The sequence below is a fragment of the Ips typographus genome, linkage group LG3, assembly GCF_016097725.1.
Source record: "Ips typographus isolate SLU linkage group LG3, UJ_Ityp_2.0, whole genome shotgun sequence".
Taxonomy (NCBI): Eukaryota; Metazoa; Arthropoda; class Insecta; order Coleoptera; family Curculionidae; genus Ips; species Ips typographus.
In genome coordinates this window covers 11,455,861-11,473,011 of record NC_138424.1, presented here as the reverse complement: position 1 = coordinate 11,473,011, position 17,151 = coordinate 11,455,861, and positions in this window count along the sequence as shown.

Here is a 17,151-nt window from a genome sequence, read left to right as displayed (position 1 = left end):
TGTAGTTCAGCTTTTTACCCATTTGTTATAAAAGACGATAACCATAAAAAGCAACACGTCTGCTATACAATTTAAAATACTATTTAAGCTCTCTCAATAATTTCAATGTCCGTTCTGCATTACAATTTGCGAATTGCAATGCAGAAAAATAAACTAGTTAAACCAATTTTCAAATTTTAAATTTTTTCTTTTGAAATGAATATTAGAGCTTTTATAATATAAACACTTCCAATTTTACTGTGGAGCTTCGCAGCTTTACCTAACCTAACCTATCCTGCCAATTCAGTTTGTACCTATTTTCTTTTTTAGTTTAAGCATTACAACTTACTCAAAGTTCCAAATGTTGAATTACAAGACTATTTCCAAGTTGTTTACGTTAGTTTAAATGCCTAACGTGGACTTGCATATAACAATTTTACCAAAAGAGTTTCTAGAAAGATGAAATCAAAAATTGGCAGCTTTCATGCTACATATGAGTAACTAGCAGCACTATTCACAGTTTGGGAATGGTCATTAAAAAACAGTTGTTTAAACACAATGACAAGCTACAAACAGTGCTGCAATTGCTCAAAGGCTGCATACGTAAACTTAGCATCAATCAATCAATCAATACAAAGACAATAATTATATAAAACTCATTATTTTCTGCTCTCATCTGGATCAGTGTAATAACAGTAAAAACATCACTAGTTTACAGGTTAGAAATTTGGCATTCAAAACAATTTTCATGGTTTTTTTCAAATCAAAGATATCTTATCTTTAGAATTGAATTAGAGGCCAAAAATTGTACATTTTACAAGCAGTAAAAGACGTCAGCATTAAATACGGCTTTGAAATTAACATTAGTAAAACCAAATTCACGGTAATCAGTAGAGAAACTGGTGGAAGATAGAATAGAGAAGGCAAGGCTTCAACCAAATGACTAAAAGTCACAACCTGAACATCGATTGTCATGTCATGTGTAATCATGGACATTAACCAAGGCAACACAAAGAAAACTCGAAGCCTTTGAAAAATGCTGAGAATATCATAGGTGGACAGAGAAATCCAACAGAGTATTAATGGAGAGAATGAAGAAGAGCTTAGAAGTAATGAAGACCATCAAGAGAAGAAAGCTCTCAGTTTAAAGTCTGCCACCAGGAGGAAGGGGAATATCATGTCCTAAAAACTTAAGATCTTAAGAACATGGTTCTCAAGAACTACCACCTAACTTTTTAATGCAGCCTTAAACAAAGTCGTCATATCCAAGATGATCGCCAATATTCGGATCAAATAAGCACTTGAAGAAGAAGAAAACGAATTTGACATTGAATATTTATAAATAACTTTTGAACTATCATTTATGTATTGTTTTGACTGACATTTTGATAGTGACATTCAAAACTGAAAACTCAATGTTTCTCTCCAATTCGTCAATCTAAACTGCTCACAAAGTAATCCAGGCAAAATTGTTGGTCAAAATCAATACCTTGTAATCCCTAAGAGCTTACCCAAATTTAATGAATAAAAAAGGGTTTGAAAGACCGTTTTTTGTAGAATCAAGTCCGCAGATTGGTTTTCCATAAAAGTTACTATTTTATGGAAATAGATTTAATTTGAGTAGCACAAAAGCTAAAAAGGTTGCGGAGACTTTATCAAAACTTTTCTTGTTAAAATAGAATCAAAACCTTTTTCGCGAGCAATTTAGTTACGAATATCAAAAAAAGTGAGGTAAATAACTTACTTAAATTCCTGCTCAAGCCAGATAAAGTTTATTTGCTGGTGTCAGATAAGCTTTATTCACTGTAAATTGATGATTAGCAGTTGAAATACCTGATGACATCACATAGAGGCTAGATAAAAGTTAACTTAAATTAACTATTTAAATTCTAATTGGTGTTTAAAAATTATCCTGATATGTTTAGTTATGAAATAGTCAAATGTGAAAATTCAGGACTGAACAAAACCAAATTGTTGCATATTTAAAAATAATTATTACAAAACTCCGTTTATTAATAGTTTTAGTATAAATACCGACATTTTTAAATTAGTATTCTTAATTCTATAATAAGTGTCAGAATCTGTAGCAAAATAATAAACATAAGACAAAGTTAGCAACATACTCTAGATTACACTATTATTATAACATGACTTTTAGTAAAAGTCAACAATATCCACACCTCACATGTTCTTAGAACAGTGAGTACACTCAAACAATTATACAACTGAGATATTTATACTTTAAGTTATATTTTAACAAAATGTACTACACAGATAATACATTCACATGAATGTATTTATGATGTGACTGACATTATGTAGAAAAATAAATATTCGAAATGTATTCTAAATACACATAATAGATTGAGTTGGATTATAGATAAAAATGTTCCTTCCCAAGTACAAAAATACTGTAAAAAACTTACTCCTAACAGATAAATTAAACAACTTCACTTTAGTCTTTAAAATCAGGCTTATTGAACATATCCATCATGGAACCGTCACAACCAATACCAAATACTCCAGGAGCGTCCATTATGAATCCTGTACTTGTGCTTTCTTGGGGTTTTGGTCTGAAGCTGCGCCCTTTAGGTTTGAATGCTTTTGGTAGCACTTTCACTTCCTCTTGGCAAATTTTAGTCGTATTTGACTCTAATCTGATAGCGGAATCATCATCTTGTGCTTGAGGTTTAATAACACTTTCCGCAGAAGGAACAGAAGTTTTTAAATTTGACGCAACATTTTTGTTTTCGTTCGACATGGTTTTTCAGTAATCTGAAATGCCTGCTTTGAAACAACTGCGTTCCAGTAGGAAAACCGGCAAATATATTTGTTTTGTAATAAATGTTCTGATAAGAAGGTAGGTAGATTAAGATAATTTTAAGATAATGGGTACTTATACTTGTATGAAAAATAAAAGAAATCTTTGACTTAATAATGTATGGAAAAATATCCTTTTGTCAAAGCTGATACTCACAGTGACATTAATTAATTATCACCAAAGCCAGCTGCTATGACAATATCGGCTGCCAATCTCAGTGAATTAATGTTGTCAATACCTTTCTTCTGCCAGTTCACTCCTAAAAATTACAGCAGCAAACAGTTTTTGAGATATTGTATCGCTCTTACTAACTCTTAGTTTTAAGTAGTGAAAAAAAAGTACGGACTAAATCATTTTCGATCTCATGAAATTAATTTTCTATATAATCGTCAAAGGGGAGGCCTATGTCCAGGAGTGGATTAGTGGAGAAGTGGCCCTAAGTATAGAAATTCAAGCTACATCAGAAAAATGAGCCATGTGACTTTGAAAATCAATACAAAAATTGTTTAATCTGATAAAGAATTGAATAAATTATTTAGTTTTGCTAATTTTCTAGCCTTTCTGCGCCACCTGTATCATATGTTAAGTATTATTGCTTACTGATTTAAAAGATTGGATAGAAATTATAGAGCAGATGGTTCAATTCCATGGTTGAAAAGAAAAGAAAACTCCACTTAAAATTAGTAAGATATCAAATCAACTCACAATGTAAATGTAATTTTTAAGCTGTTAAACAATTTATTGAATTTATCAAAAGTCTTGTTGACTTTCTGATAAACTAAACATTTAGTACTCAGCTTTTAATTTAAAAAGTACGGACAGTAACAAATTGATCAAATCATATCATTGTTCATTATTGTGACCATTATTTGTGACAATCAAAGTCAGAATATTGTTATTAGTTGGCTATTTCTTGCAAATTAATGAGAAAAGTATTACCCACGTTGGTTAATAGGAATTATTAAAACAACCATGATCATTACTGAAAAAAGTTGGCGCCATGTAAGTCATATCACTTCCTGTACAAAGGTCAACAAGTTGTTCCTTAATCAATGGAGATAAAATCGATAATATAAGGTTTATTTAATCTATATTACACACTATTACATACAGTACAATGCGTATATGAGATCATAGGAAATATACATTAGATTTTTTTCTGAGAATCATTCCGAGTTTTAAAGTGAGGGGTTTTCTAAATTATATTGAGGATTTAGATGATTTGATTTTGATTATTTGAGTCCTTTTAATCTTTGACCACTTCGTTGATACGATGAGTTTCTATGAGTATTAGTAAGTTTTTTAGCTGTCAAGAAAATTGTCATGTGATTTGATATTAAGAATCCGTACTTTTCAAGTTCATAAATGTGCTGCTTCCAATTTTCCACACAATTGAGACAAGAGTTGAAAAATCGAGTAGTATACAGGGTGATTTGTTAAAAAAATTGTTAAATCTGATGAACAAATTTGGTCAAAAGATCGAATTGAGTAGGTGCTTACCTTTATTTTGCTTTACAGCGATGTTTCTTTTTGTTTTTGGCAGAAAACAGCAGTCCATACCAAAGTTGTTTTTTTTTTTCAAAAAAATGTGATACAAAATATATTCATCAAGTTATTTAATTCAAAACATAACATAAATAACAAAAAATAACCAACAACTTGCTCTCAAATCTTTCTCCTGTGATTATTTACACAAATATTGATTTTGAAAATTTTAGCTAATTTTTGGTACTCGTACTAGTACTACACTCATCGAAAAACAGATGAGTTAATCCGGACCAAATTCAACGTGCAAATATATTTTTAAACCATAAAAAAAGTAGTGGATGGACTATTAATTAAAATTAATATTACTGATTATTCTTTAAGTTCTGCTTGTATGAACAGCCTGATCATAAGGCTCATTTATAGGAGTACTTAAGATTTAACTCACTTTGTGGTAGATTACAATATTTTGCAGTAACAAGCTTTTAGGATGTTCTAAAAACTTTTGGAAGCTTCTAGACACTGTTTTGGTAGCTTAGACGGTTTTAGAAATTGTAAAACGCTCTTAAACTGCTCTAGATATAAAGGCTGTTAGAAGCTTATATGCTGCTTCAGAAGCATTTGGAAGCTTCTAGGCACTGTTTTGGAATCTTTTGGAGTTGCTTTAGTGTCTGAAAGCTTTTGATTTTTTTTTAGACTTTTTTAGGAGCATTTGGAAGGTTTTTGGACAGTTTTCATCAGCATGTTGTAGGTTCTGGACTGCTTTAGAATCAACTGAAATCTTAAACGGTTCTAGAAATTATTGAAAGCTTTTAAACTGCTCTAGAATCGTCCTTAGACTGTTTTAAGGTCTGTTGAAAGATTTTATACTAGTTGAAGAGCATTTGGAAACTTTTAAACTGTTCCAAAATCTTTCGGAAGCTCCTATGCTGTTTCAGAAGCATTTGGAAACTTCTAGACTCTAGTTTGGAAGCTTTTGGAATTTTTATACTATTTTGAAAGTTTCCGAAACCTTTTCAGAGTTTTTTAGACTGTACTAGAAGCGTTTGGAAGCTTTTATGCTGCTTCAGGAGCATTTGGAACCTTCAAGACACTGTTTTGAAATCTTTTAAAGTTTTTTCTTCAGGAGCATTCGAAAGATGATTGGACAGTTTAAATAGCATATTAAACGTTCTGGACTGCTTTCGAGGCATTTGGATACTTAGACCCTTCTAGAAGTTGTTAGAAGCTTTTAAGCTGCTCTAGAAGCACATGGAAGCTATTAGACTGTTGACTGACTTTGGAAGCTTCTATGCTGCTTCAGGACCATTTGGTAGCTTTCTGACACTGTTTTGGAAGCTTTCGAATTTTTTTTGACTTTTTCAGGAGCATTTGGAAGGTTTTTGGGCAGTTTAAAGAGCATATTTAAGATTCTGTACTTCTTTAGAGCCAACTGGAAATCTGAGACGGTTCTAGAAATTATTGGAAACCTGTTGAAAGCTTCTGTGAGTAGACTAGTTGAAGAGAATTTATTGGAAGCTTATAGACTGTTCCAAAAGCGTTTGGAAGCTTCTATGCTGCTACAGGACCATTTGGTAGCTTCTTGACATTGTTTTGGAAGCTTTTGATTTTTTTTTGTCTTTTTCAGGAGCATTTGGAAGGTTTTTGGGCAGTTTAAAGAGCGCATTAAAGGTTCTGGACTTTTTTAGAGCCAACTGGAAATCTTAGACGGTTCTAGAAATTATTGGAAACTTGTTGAAAGCTTCTATGAGTAGACTAGTTGAAGAAAATTTATTGGAAGCTTATATAGTATAATAATTAATATATTATTTGGAAGCTTATAGTATAATAATAATTAAGAAGCGAAACAGTATAAAAATTAATTAAAATATAATAGTGACAAGCCCTACAAATAACTAGATTAATGTGATTTACGAAATCATAGAAAACCCTTGATGGTAACAAACATGATGATTCAAGGAAAATGGAAATACCATTTGTGTATTTTTGTGGGGTATTTACGTAAAATCATACGTTTATTAGATAAGATTAAGAAAAATACCGAAATAGGTTAGGTTTACGTCACATATTGCGACGAAATACAATGAAAAAAGAACATAAAATAATAAATACTTTCTTTTATCCAGTGATCAATAAAACTCACACAGATTACACATTATTCACTTATTTAGATAAAATTATGTGTTTTTCAGAATTTTGTTAAAAAAATATTTACTGCAGAAACAAAGTAAAAGAAATGTCGTTTACGTCAGTTTTACCTCATCACACAAATTAAAAGATTATCATACATTCATCACTCCAGATAACCTATTTTATGGACTAAATTGATGACGCAAGTGCGTTTTATAATTTGAAAAAGGAACGTAATAAAATTACTCTTTGAACAAAATACGATAAAACGTGAGTTTCAATTAGATTTTAGATAATACCAGATTGAAGGTAGTGTCAGGCATAACTTGTTGGTACATATGATGGCAAGACTCATGTAATAATTATTGTTATATCATAGACTGCATAATAAATTTAGCTCATAAATTAAATTCTTCTGATACATTCAATCTATAAGCTTAACATAATGTATTGAATTTGACTCGCCATTGTAATTTATTGACTCCTCATTTTGGTTCATTAATCTGGCAATAATGACGATAGAAATATTATATGATTCATCTGTGAAACAATGATCTAATTTAGGCACTGGCATCAATTACATTGAATCATTGCTTCATTAATTGATTGATAATACTTACTTAATAAGTTAATCAAATGACAGTCGATCCACTTCAGACAAGCTTAATGCTTTTCTCTTAAATCTAATAATTTTATGGAAGTAGGTATTTGAAATCCTTTTTGGCATCAAGAAAAAGGTCAATCATCGTGACGTGTGCCACACAATACAAGTAAAAACCTGTGCCTTTGTTAATCTAATCAGATCTCTATTATCTTCTCTAGGTAATATAAAAGTGGTAACCACTGGACTATTATTATTAGTTCGAAAACAGCAATAATTGACTTTACATGATTTCTTGTGCAATGTCAGTGTTCGCACAAATTTCGGGGTTGTAAACCAAAACCTGTGAATTACCATGTGGGCACTACTCGCAAATTGTCTGAACAACTTGTGTATTATTGTATTGATCTGGGTCATCCACAGCATTCCCAGCAAAATATTTCGAGTAAAAATTTGGTACTACAACAAGAAGCGTTATTGCAAAGTACCTAGAAGATAGAAGCGGTCAACATGCAGAAGAACTGGAACGGTATTAGCCAGTGTGGTTATATTGGTGATGCTCCAGATGAATGGTACACTGGACCTGATGGTACCATTTGGGTGATGTTTTAAGTGTGTGAAAGAAGCTGAATTGTGGCATACTTTTCGTTCACCTTTGAGAGCTGCAGTTATTTAGGACATACCAATAAGGATTTCACTAGAACTTTTGTGAAAACTTAGACATAGTCATAAATTCTGCTCAAATGTAAATATAGTGCGTAAGAAGAATTTTGTTTCACTAATTGTCGTGGAACGTACAGTTTATGTATTGATGTTGTTCTAAATATCTATATAGATTTGTTAGGAAGATGTAAATAAAACATGAGTAGCTCAAAACTGTGTTTTTCTTTTCAAAACTGGTAATTGCTGTTTGGAAATGTGGTTCATGATTCATCAAGGTTCAAAATAGGAATGTTAGTTATTTTTTTAAATAGTAAAAATATTTGGTTATACTATCTTTAGAATACAAATAAACTCGTGTGTATTCTGAATTATCGCACATGTTACGGATGCAGTCTAGAGAGTAGCTAATACTGTTTGTAGACTGATAAAAATCAGCTGTTTATAGTTTTGTTTGATTGTGAAACACCTGTTCGAAATTAAATTTTAAATATGACAAATTTGATTTTTTCTACGAATGTTTGCAAATAAGCTACTTTGCATACGTAAAAGTGTGTGCAAAGTGGCACTTTCCCGCACACTATGCGGGAAAAATCTTTTCCCGAACACTTTTTAAAATGCTGATTATACCTTGCAACAGTGATTTTATATAGACTATTATACATAAAATCTGCTTAGAATTTTGCGTAGAATTCAAAAATGTAATAATATTCAGGGGTTTCATATAAAAAACACGACTTTTTTCACATTATTCTTCCGTACAGTTTAGGTAAATAAACCACCTTGTCTCTGTCTTTGAAAATGAGGCTTGTTTCCTTAGAAACCAAAGCTCATTGTCAAACAACGCATTTATATGCAATTTAAAGTCTACAACAGTGTTTATTCTTACTTATTTAAGTTAAAAAACTATTTTCATAATGGATATCACTGAAGATGAACTTCCGGAAGATGTTCTAAAAGCCGCCAACATGGCTAGTTTGCAATTGCTGCCTCTCAAATCGCGAGAAAAATACGAGAAACAGTACGAGTTGTTTACCCAATGGTGCGAACAAAAGGGGATAAAAACCTTAAAGGAAGAGGTACTTTTAGCGTATTTTGTTACTTTAAGCAAAGAATTCAAACCTAACACAATGTGGTCAAAGTATTCAATGCTCAAAAATGTAATAAAAATAAAAAGAGACATCGATATCGGTGAATTTTATAAGCTCACTGCATTTCTGAAAAAGCAGAATGTTGGTTTTAAACCTAAAAAGGCGAAAATTTTTACAAAAGAAGAAATATTCAGTTTTATGAACTCCGCACCAGATGAAATTTACCTGTTAATGAAAGTTGCCACTATATTCGGACTTGCTGGTGCATGTCGAAGGGAAGAGCTAGCCAATTTAACCACTACAGATATTGAAGACAAAGGAAACCTCATAATTGTTAAAATTAGGGATTCCAAAAATCATACAGCAAGAAACTTTATAATATCAGAAGAAGTTCATAACGGAACCTACCTGCAACTGTACAGAAGATACACCGGCCTACGTCCAAAAAAGTCAAACAATCGTTTTTTCCTAGTTTACAGAAAGGGTAAATGTTTTTCGCAAAGTGTTGGAGTAAACAGTTTTGGAAAAATGCCTTCTGAAATAGCTATTTTTTTGAAGTTGCCAAATCCAGAACTCTACACAGGGCACAGTTATCGTCGATCATCGGCAACGTTCCTGGCTGATTCTGGAGAAGGAATCACTGACATAAAACGCTTGGGGGGTTGGAAATCGACTACGGTAGCTGAAGAATACATTGATGAATCCACAAGTTATAAAAAAGGATTAAGTAACAAAATTCTGACCTTCAATCCTAAAGAAAGTGAAGCAGTTCCAAGTACCAGTATTTTACCTTCAGTTGCTCAATCTGCGATCAATTTAAAAAACGCGACCAACTGTACATTGAACATTAATGTTGTTAATAACAATAAATAGTTATAAGTTGTTGTTTTTAATATCAATAAAAATTAAAAACAAAATGTATAGATATTTCATTCGTAGAAAAAATATTGTTCCTAACACGTGTGCAAAGTAGTTTTCCCGCACTTGAAGCTTATTCGAACTCCGCTTCGCGTCGTTCGTCTAACTGCTTTCGCGTGTGGGAAAACATAACTTTGCACACTGAATAGGAAAACTACTATAATAGTACAATCAGGAATTAACGTTCTGACAGTTATGCGTTTACTTTGTTCTCCACGCAAGAAAGTCATTCTGAACATTTATGGTCTAGTGCAGAACTTTCGTAACTCTTACCGTTTCCGAGATGTTCGACTTTTTTTTGAAAATGCATTGAAATTTCGAAAATATCGTATTACCGCCATTTTTGGGGTTTCAGTGACTGTAACAAGCTCAAAATGTTCGTTTTGAACTGCTCTTTTACCTCGTGCTAACTGCCACCCGATTGAACGTATCAGAGGTTTCTCAAAACACAAAAAAAAAACAGTTAGTGTTTTAGAACGGTTTCAAGAAGGAGTTGAGGACATTTTTTTCAGAATCATTGCAGTTTTTATTGGCTTTTATTGGTAATGTTATGAAGAAAGCCTCTAAGAAGCTCGAATCCACGTTCTTCCAAGAAATATGTCCAAAATGCTGTTTTTAGACATATTCCCAGCATTTTGATCCAGCATTTAACTGTAGTCTGTCTAGAATTCCTTTTTTGGAAGAAAATAATGTACCTTCTCTAGGAAGTTTCCTAAAATCAAGGTGACTTTTAATAATTAACCAAAAAATGATTTGACGCTTTCAAGATCTAATCTTGTACCGGAAAAACTCCATGGATAAGGGTAGATCCAAAAAGATCGTGAACAAACTACAATCATCTCTATTTACGATCTTATGTTCATACAGTTTATTATTCTTAAGTAAACAACTAAAAAGTCCCAGATTTTACAGATATAATTCAGTCAATGAGTTCATATCAAATAAATAACACTTTTATACCTATAAAAGGTGTCTCAAGTAAGCACACTTTACTGGAATTGTTTACTGTTTTAATTGGAATATGATAACGATGAATCAGACATTGCGTAGATTTCAAATATAGTCCCCGTTACCAACACTGACATTTTGCTTTTATATTTGTAATACCTTCAGTAAACTGTATACAAAAAATCAAACAAAAATAAGGCGACTTCACAGTGTAATAGACAGTTAGTTAGACGTTTCATTGACATTGTTACGTCATATTGTTTATGTCTGAATTTTGTGTGTGTGTGTGTGTTGTAGTTACGATGGCCACTCGTCAGTGAGACGTTCAGCCAGATTAAATAACGCGATTACGCGATACACGATTACATAAGTTCCGCGGAAGAGGCACTTGCGTGCGTCTGAGAAACTCTCATCTCTCCCGCTTGCGTAAATAAGACTAAAAATCGCCTTAAGGGCACGATTCGAGTGAAAGATATAGTCATTCCTCGTGGAAACTATAACCGTCACTGTCACATCCACGTGGTCCTGACCCAGGTTTTCACCCTTTCCGCCTCTTGGAAGTGCCCCGCACAAGACAATTCCCCGTAGACCTTTAGGAATCGACGCTTCCACTTAGAGGCCCCACATTCTCACTCGACCGGCTGCGAAATTCGGTCGTCAACTTCAAATTTCTCTGAACACCGCTTCAAGAAACGTGGTTTCTTAGCGACAAAAATGGCGCCCACGAAACAAACGTGCGATACGTTTCAAGTTGAAAACCGAAGTCCTATGTCTGATTTTTCACATACTTATGATTATTTCAATACAAATTTGACAAGCGGTTGTGGTGTTGATTATGAAGATGAAAAGTTTCGCAATACTGTGCCATTAGACTATCTTTTGTGAACAACTTTCAGGGATAACTATTCAGATGACGATTATTTTGTCATTTCTGAATTGTATAAGGATGACGTCAATTATTGAGGTTGTTATCTACAGAACAAAATTTTGCGTGGGCTCGACTTGGTTAGATAACATACTTCATTCTTGCGCAATGTTGTATGATATCAGTAACTGGAGATTACAAAAGATTTTGTATCATTTTATAATTATTACAGATCATCCATCTCAAGAAGCAACACATACTATTCAGAGATATTAGTCACGAAACAATTCCCTAAACCATTCTTCTTTATACTTAAATACAATAATTGGATGTAGAAAGTTTTGATCAAAATTAAATCAGACCATTACAAGAAATGAATAGGGATTTTATTTATTAAGCCCATGTACTAATTTTAATATTACCTGCAGTTAATCAACGTTCTACCTGTAATCACTTATGCGTTCCTAATACTTTACTTTTAGTTACTTTTTGATGCAATCAATTTGAAATAACTTTTAGATTTGGCTAGGTCAGTTGCGTTAGGCAATTTCGGTTTCAGATCGGGTGGTCACTTATTATCATAACAAACCTCTTTGACAGATATCCTATATCTATAAATGCTATTCTGGTATTGTAAATTAGACATTCGACCGTCATAAACAACATAAGTGGCGACTGGGAAAACCCATAACGTATCATCATAAGGTAATAAGAGGAAAAGCGCCACAGAATAAAAAGTTACTTGATGAACAGACAAATAACGTGCTTCATAAACGTTTTAAGTATGTTGGTACTTGGTATTTAAATTTAAAGCTAAATTATGAGAACTTAAATGAGACGATATTGGCGTGATATTAGCCAAGTTTGCAACTACTGGCGCTATCTCTGTGCGTGTGTGTGAAGAATCCATGACGGGCGAAGTAGGTCGCCACGTCTACTACACAAGCCGAATAAGAAAAACAAGGTCAGAACGTCCGCCAAGTCATAGTTTTTTCACGTGACACCTACTTACTTTATTGTTCTTAAAGACCACGTGACTGATCTTTTGTTTTTATTAGAAGTGCGTGCACGTGTGAAAGCACTACATAAGATACGAGATGTTTCAGAAAACTAATAAAACTTGTAATATTGCAAGATGTATAGCTGCTCCAAGGACCTATTTTGAAAAGGATGAAATTGTTAATTGACAAACCACTTTGCTAAATACAAAATCAGTCTCACTACTTTTCTCACACACCATATAAATGTCTATACCAGGTTATATGATATTGTGGCGACTCACTTCGCACACGTCCTCACAGATGGCACCACCCCATAACTGATGACCCTCTACAAGCAACACGCAATCTTCTGGCTGCAGATAATATGGAATCACTTTCAATGCTAACACGGTCGCATTTCAAGTCCATCGCTGCACCGCCGCAACTCATCGTTACCAACTTCGTCCTTGCTTTCAGTCAATCCATTATTACTCAGATTACTCTTCCCTACTCCATCATACATCACTTTGTTGTCACTGGAAGGAGAGTACTCGTACTGTAGCGACTCACTTCGCACACGTCCACACAGATGGCACCACGCATCAAAAACTCTGTTAACATCAAGCCCGCATCGTCTGTCACGATTTAACTACATATAGCAGTTAAAAGTCATCTTCAATCGTGATCCGCCACTCACCAGACCCTAATTCCCCAAAACTTTAGGATGCAAAAACAGACGGACGAAAGCCGGCTGTTTGGACATCCTATAGTGTGCCAAGACCACCAGAGATGGACGAGCTGACGAAGAAAGAAGAAATGGAGGATAAGAAGAGCGCCAGAAGAGCCCCTCCGTCAGCGGGGGCATCCTTTTCCCAGGACAGAGAATACCACGCCAGCCATCATGGGATAACCTGTACGAGAGAATCCATCAGATCTAAGCCACTCGTTCGCTCCACAAGCCTTTGGTTTGTTGTTGGCTAGTATCAGTATTACAACTAAAATGGCACCAATATAGTTCTATATAGAGCAATATATCATTCATAAGTCGGTCGTCGATGAACATATTAGCGGCTTTCTCTTGCACAGCGTTGATTATCCTTACATTATACATAAAAAAGCAACACGACTAGTCACCAAAAATGCCGAAAACATCATTAGACATTGAAATCGGATTAGTTCCTCTAGTCAAATGTTCCTTTATTCATAGCCTTCCAAAAATTACGACGTGGGCCATCATAGGATATACAAGAAAATCACTATTCCACACCTAAACCAGTTGTGATCCCCGCAAGCCTTTGCCTAATGTTCCATTATCACAGCCATCTGGTAGATTTTCAAGGCCAATCAATTCTGAAAATGTCCCTTTGGAAAATATCCAAAATATCAAGAAACATTCTCAGCGCAAATTAAGCATGAGTTGCGCTATCTACCAGAATCATTGGCTATGGCAAATACAGATTTAACTTGTTTCATATAGTAAATTTGAGACTTTACTGTGCCAGTTTTGTCCTGCGCGTGGCAGACACATTTTTGCCAAAACTTCGCGACCCAAAGTATGCAAAAAATACCACGCTGACCAACATGAGACGAGACAAACTAGAACCCAACTCCTCAGCCTCTGGTGTACTCCACCAGCTTATGGTTTGTAGTTGTTTAGCATCAGTATTAAAACTAAAATGAAACCGATATAGTTTCATCTGAAGATGTCCCTTCAGAAATTATCCAAAATATCAACAGACGGCGCCATCTTTGGGTTTTATCAAGCGACACATACTCGCTTTATCATTCTTAATAACTTGATTAATCTTCCGTTGTGATCAGATTGTGTGCATGTGTGAAAGCACCAGATAAAATACGAGATGTTTGAGAAAACTAATAAAAACTAGTAATATTGCCAGCTGGTAAGGCAGTGTCATCTCGTTTGCATTAAATTACTCGGTGTATAGCTGCTCAGAAGACCTACTTTGAAACAAATGATATTGCTATTAAAAAAATCCATTTTGCTGTACACAAATCAGTCTCATTACTTTCTTCACACACCTTGTAAATTTCGATAACAGGTTATATGATAGTTTATTCAAGATTTTGTAGGGAACTGCGTGGCCAAGTTGATTATAGCTTGGATTTGATGATACTCTCACTTCTGGTGACCATGCGTTCGATTCCTGGGCGTGGCAAACATTTTTCTGCCAAAACTTGCTGACCCAGAGTATGGCAAAAATACCACGCTGACCATCATCCAATGTCCTAGTAGAGAAAATCCAGGATTCCACACTTATGCACATGACAGAAGCGTGCAGAGGATGTCGATGTGCAGCATCCGCCGTGTGTTTCCTAGCCACTCTTCGGACCCGGCAAGCCCGTGGTGGGTCGTTGCCATCACCATTCAAACTAAAATAGAACCAATAATAGTTCCATCTGGAGCAATATACCATTCATAAGGCACGTCGATAAACACTCTAACAGCTTTCTCTTGCACAGCGTTGATAATCCTTATATTCTCAAAAAAAATAAAAGCAACTAGACTACAGACACAGCCATGTTGAAAATATTATCAGACATTAAAATCGAATTAGTTTCTCTTGCCAAATGTTGCATTACTCATAGCCATCTGATTGATTTTCACGATCCCTGATAAGATGACAAGAAAGGTCCACAGAGAGCAAATCAGTACTCTTGCACAATAAAAAAATTACCACGCCAGCCATCATCGGATAACCTCTACGAGAAAATCCATCAGGATCTAAGCCACTCGTGAGCTCCACAAGCCTTTGGTTGATTGTTGGCTGGCATCAGTATTACAACTAAAATGGCACTAATATAGTTCCATCTGGAGCAATATACCATTCATAAGGGACGTCGATGAACATATTAACGGCTTTCTCTTGCACAGCGTTGATCATCCTTACTATATACACAAAAAATTAAAAACGACTAGTCTACCAAAAATGCCATAACCTCATCAAACATTGAAATCGGATTAGTTCCTATAACCAAATGATCCATTATTCATAGCCATCTGGTTGATCTCCACGGTCAAGGGGCATCTTCAGGAATTATCCAGAGTATGAAGAAAAACTCGCATTGCAAATCAATGCTTATTAATCACAGTGAATTGGCCGTTGTAATGACTAATCCGCACTCTTGCCGAGAAAAATTACGACGTTGGCCATCATCGGATATACTACAAGAAACTCAAGATTTGACACCTAAGCCACTTGTGAAGCTTTGATTTGAACTTGGTTAGCACCGGTATTTAAACTAAAATGGCACCAATATAGTTCCATCTGGAGCAATATACCATTCATAAGGCACGTCGATAAACATTCTAACGGCTTTCTCTTGCACAGCGTTGATAATCCTTATATTCTCAAAAAAAATAAAAGCAACTAGACTACAGACAATGTTAGAAACATGATCAGACGTTAAAATCGAATTAGTTCCTCTAGCCAAACGTTCTATTACTCACAGCCATCTGGTTGATTTTCACGATCAGGTAGCATCCTTTAAAGAAATAAGATGACAATGGTTTGATGTTGGCTAGCATCAGTATTACAACTAAAATGGAACCAATATAGTTCCATCTGGAGCAATATACCATTCATAAGGGACGTCGATGAACATATTAGCGGCTTTCTCTTGCACAGCGTTGATCACCCTTACTATATACACAAAAAATGAAAAACGACTAGTCTACCAAAAATGCCAAAACCTCATCAAACTTTGAAATCGGATTAGTTCCTATAGCCAAATGATTCATTATTCATAGCCATCTGGTTGATCTCCACGGTCAAGGGGCATCTTCAGGCATTATCCAGACTATGAAAAAAAACTCGCATTGCAAATCAATGCTTATTAATCACAGTGAATTGGCCGTTGTAATGCCAAGATTCGCACTCTTGCCGAGAAAAATTACGACGTTGGCCATCATCGGATATACTACAAGAAACTCAGGATTTTACACCTAAGCCACTTGTGACGCTCACAAGCTTTGATTTGAACTTGGTTAGCACCGGTATTTAAACTAAAATGGCACCAATATAGTTCCATCTGGAGCAATATACCATTCATAAGGCACATCAATAAACATTCTAACGGCTTTCTCTTGCACAGCGTTGATAATCCTTATATTCTCAAAAAAAATAAAAGCAACTAGACTACAGACAATTAATCGAATTAGTTCCTCTAGCCAAATGTTCTATTACTCACAACTATCTGGTTGATTTTCACGATCAGGTAGCATCCTTTAAAGAAATAAGATGACAATGGTTTGATGTTGGCTAGCATCAGTATTACAACTAAAATGGCACCAATATAGTTCCATGTGGAGCAATATACCATTCATAAGGGACGTCGATGAACATATTAGCGGCTTTCTCTTGCACAGCGTTGATCATCCTTACTATATACACAAAAAAAGAAAAACGACTAGTCTACCAAAAATGCCGAAAACATCATCGGACATTGAGATCGGAGTACATCTTCTAGCCTGATCTTTTATTATCACAGCCAACTGATAGATTTCCAAGGCTAATAATTTCTGTTTACGTCCCTTCCGAAATTATCTAAAATATCAAAAAATGGTACCATGTGCGGGTGCCCAAAGAATCTATGAAAGGCGAATAAGTAGGTCGCCACCGGGTAAGAAAAACAAGTTGAGGACATCTGAAAAA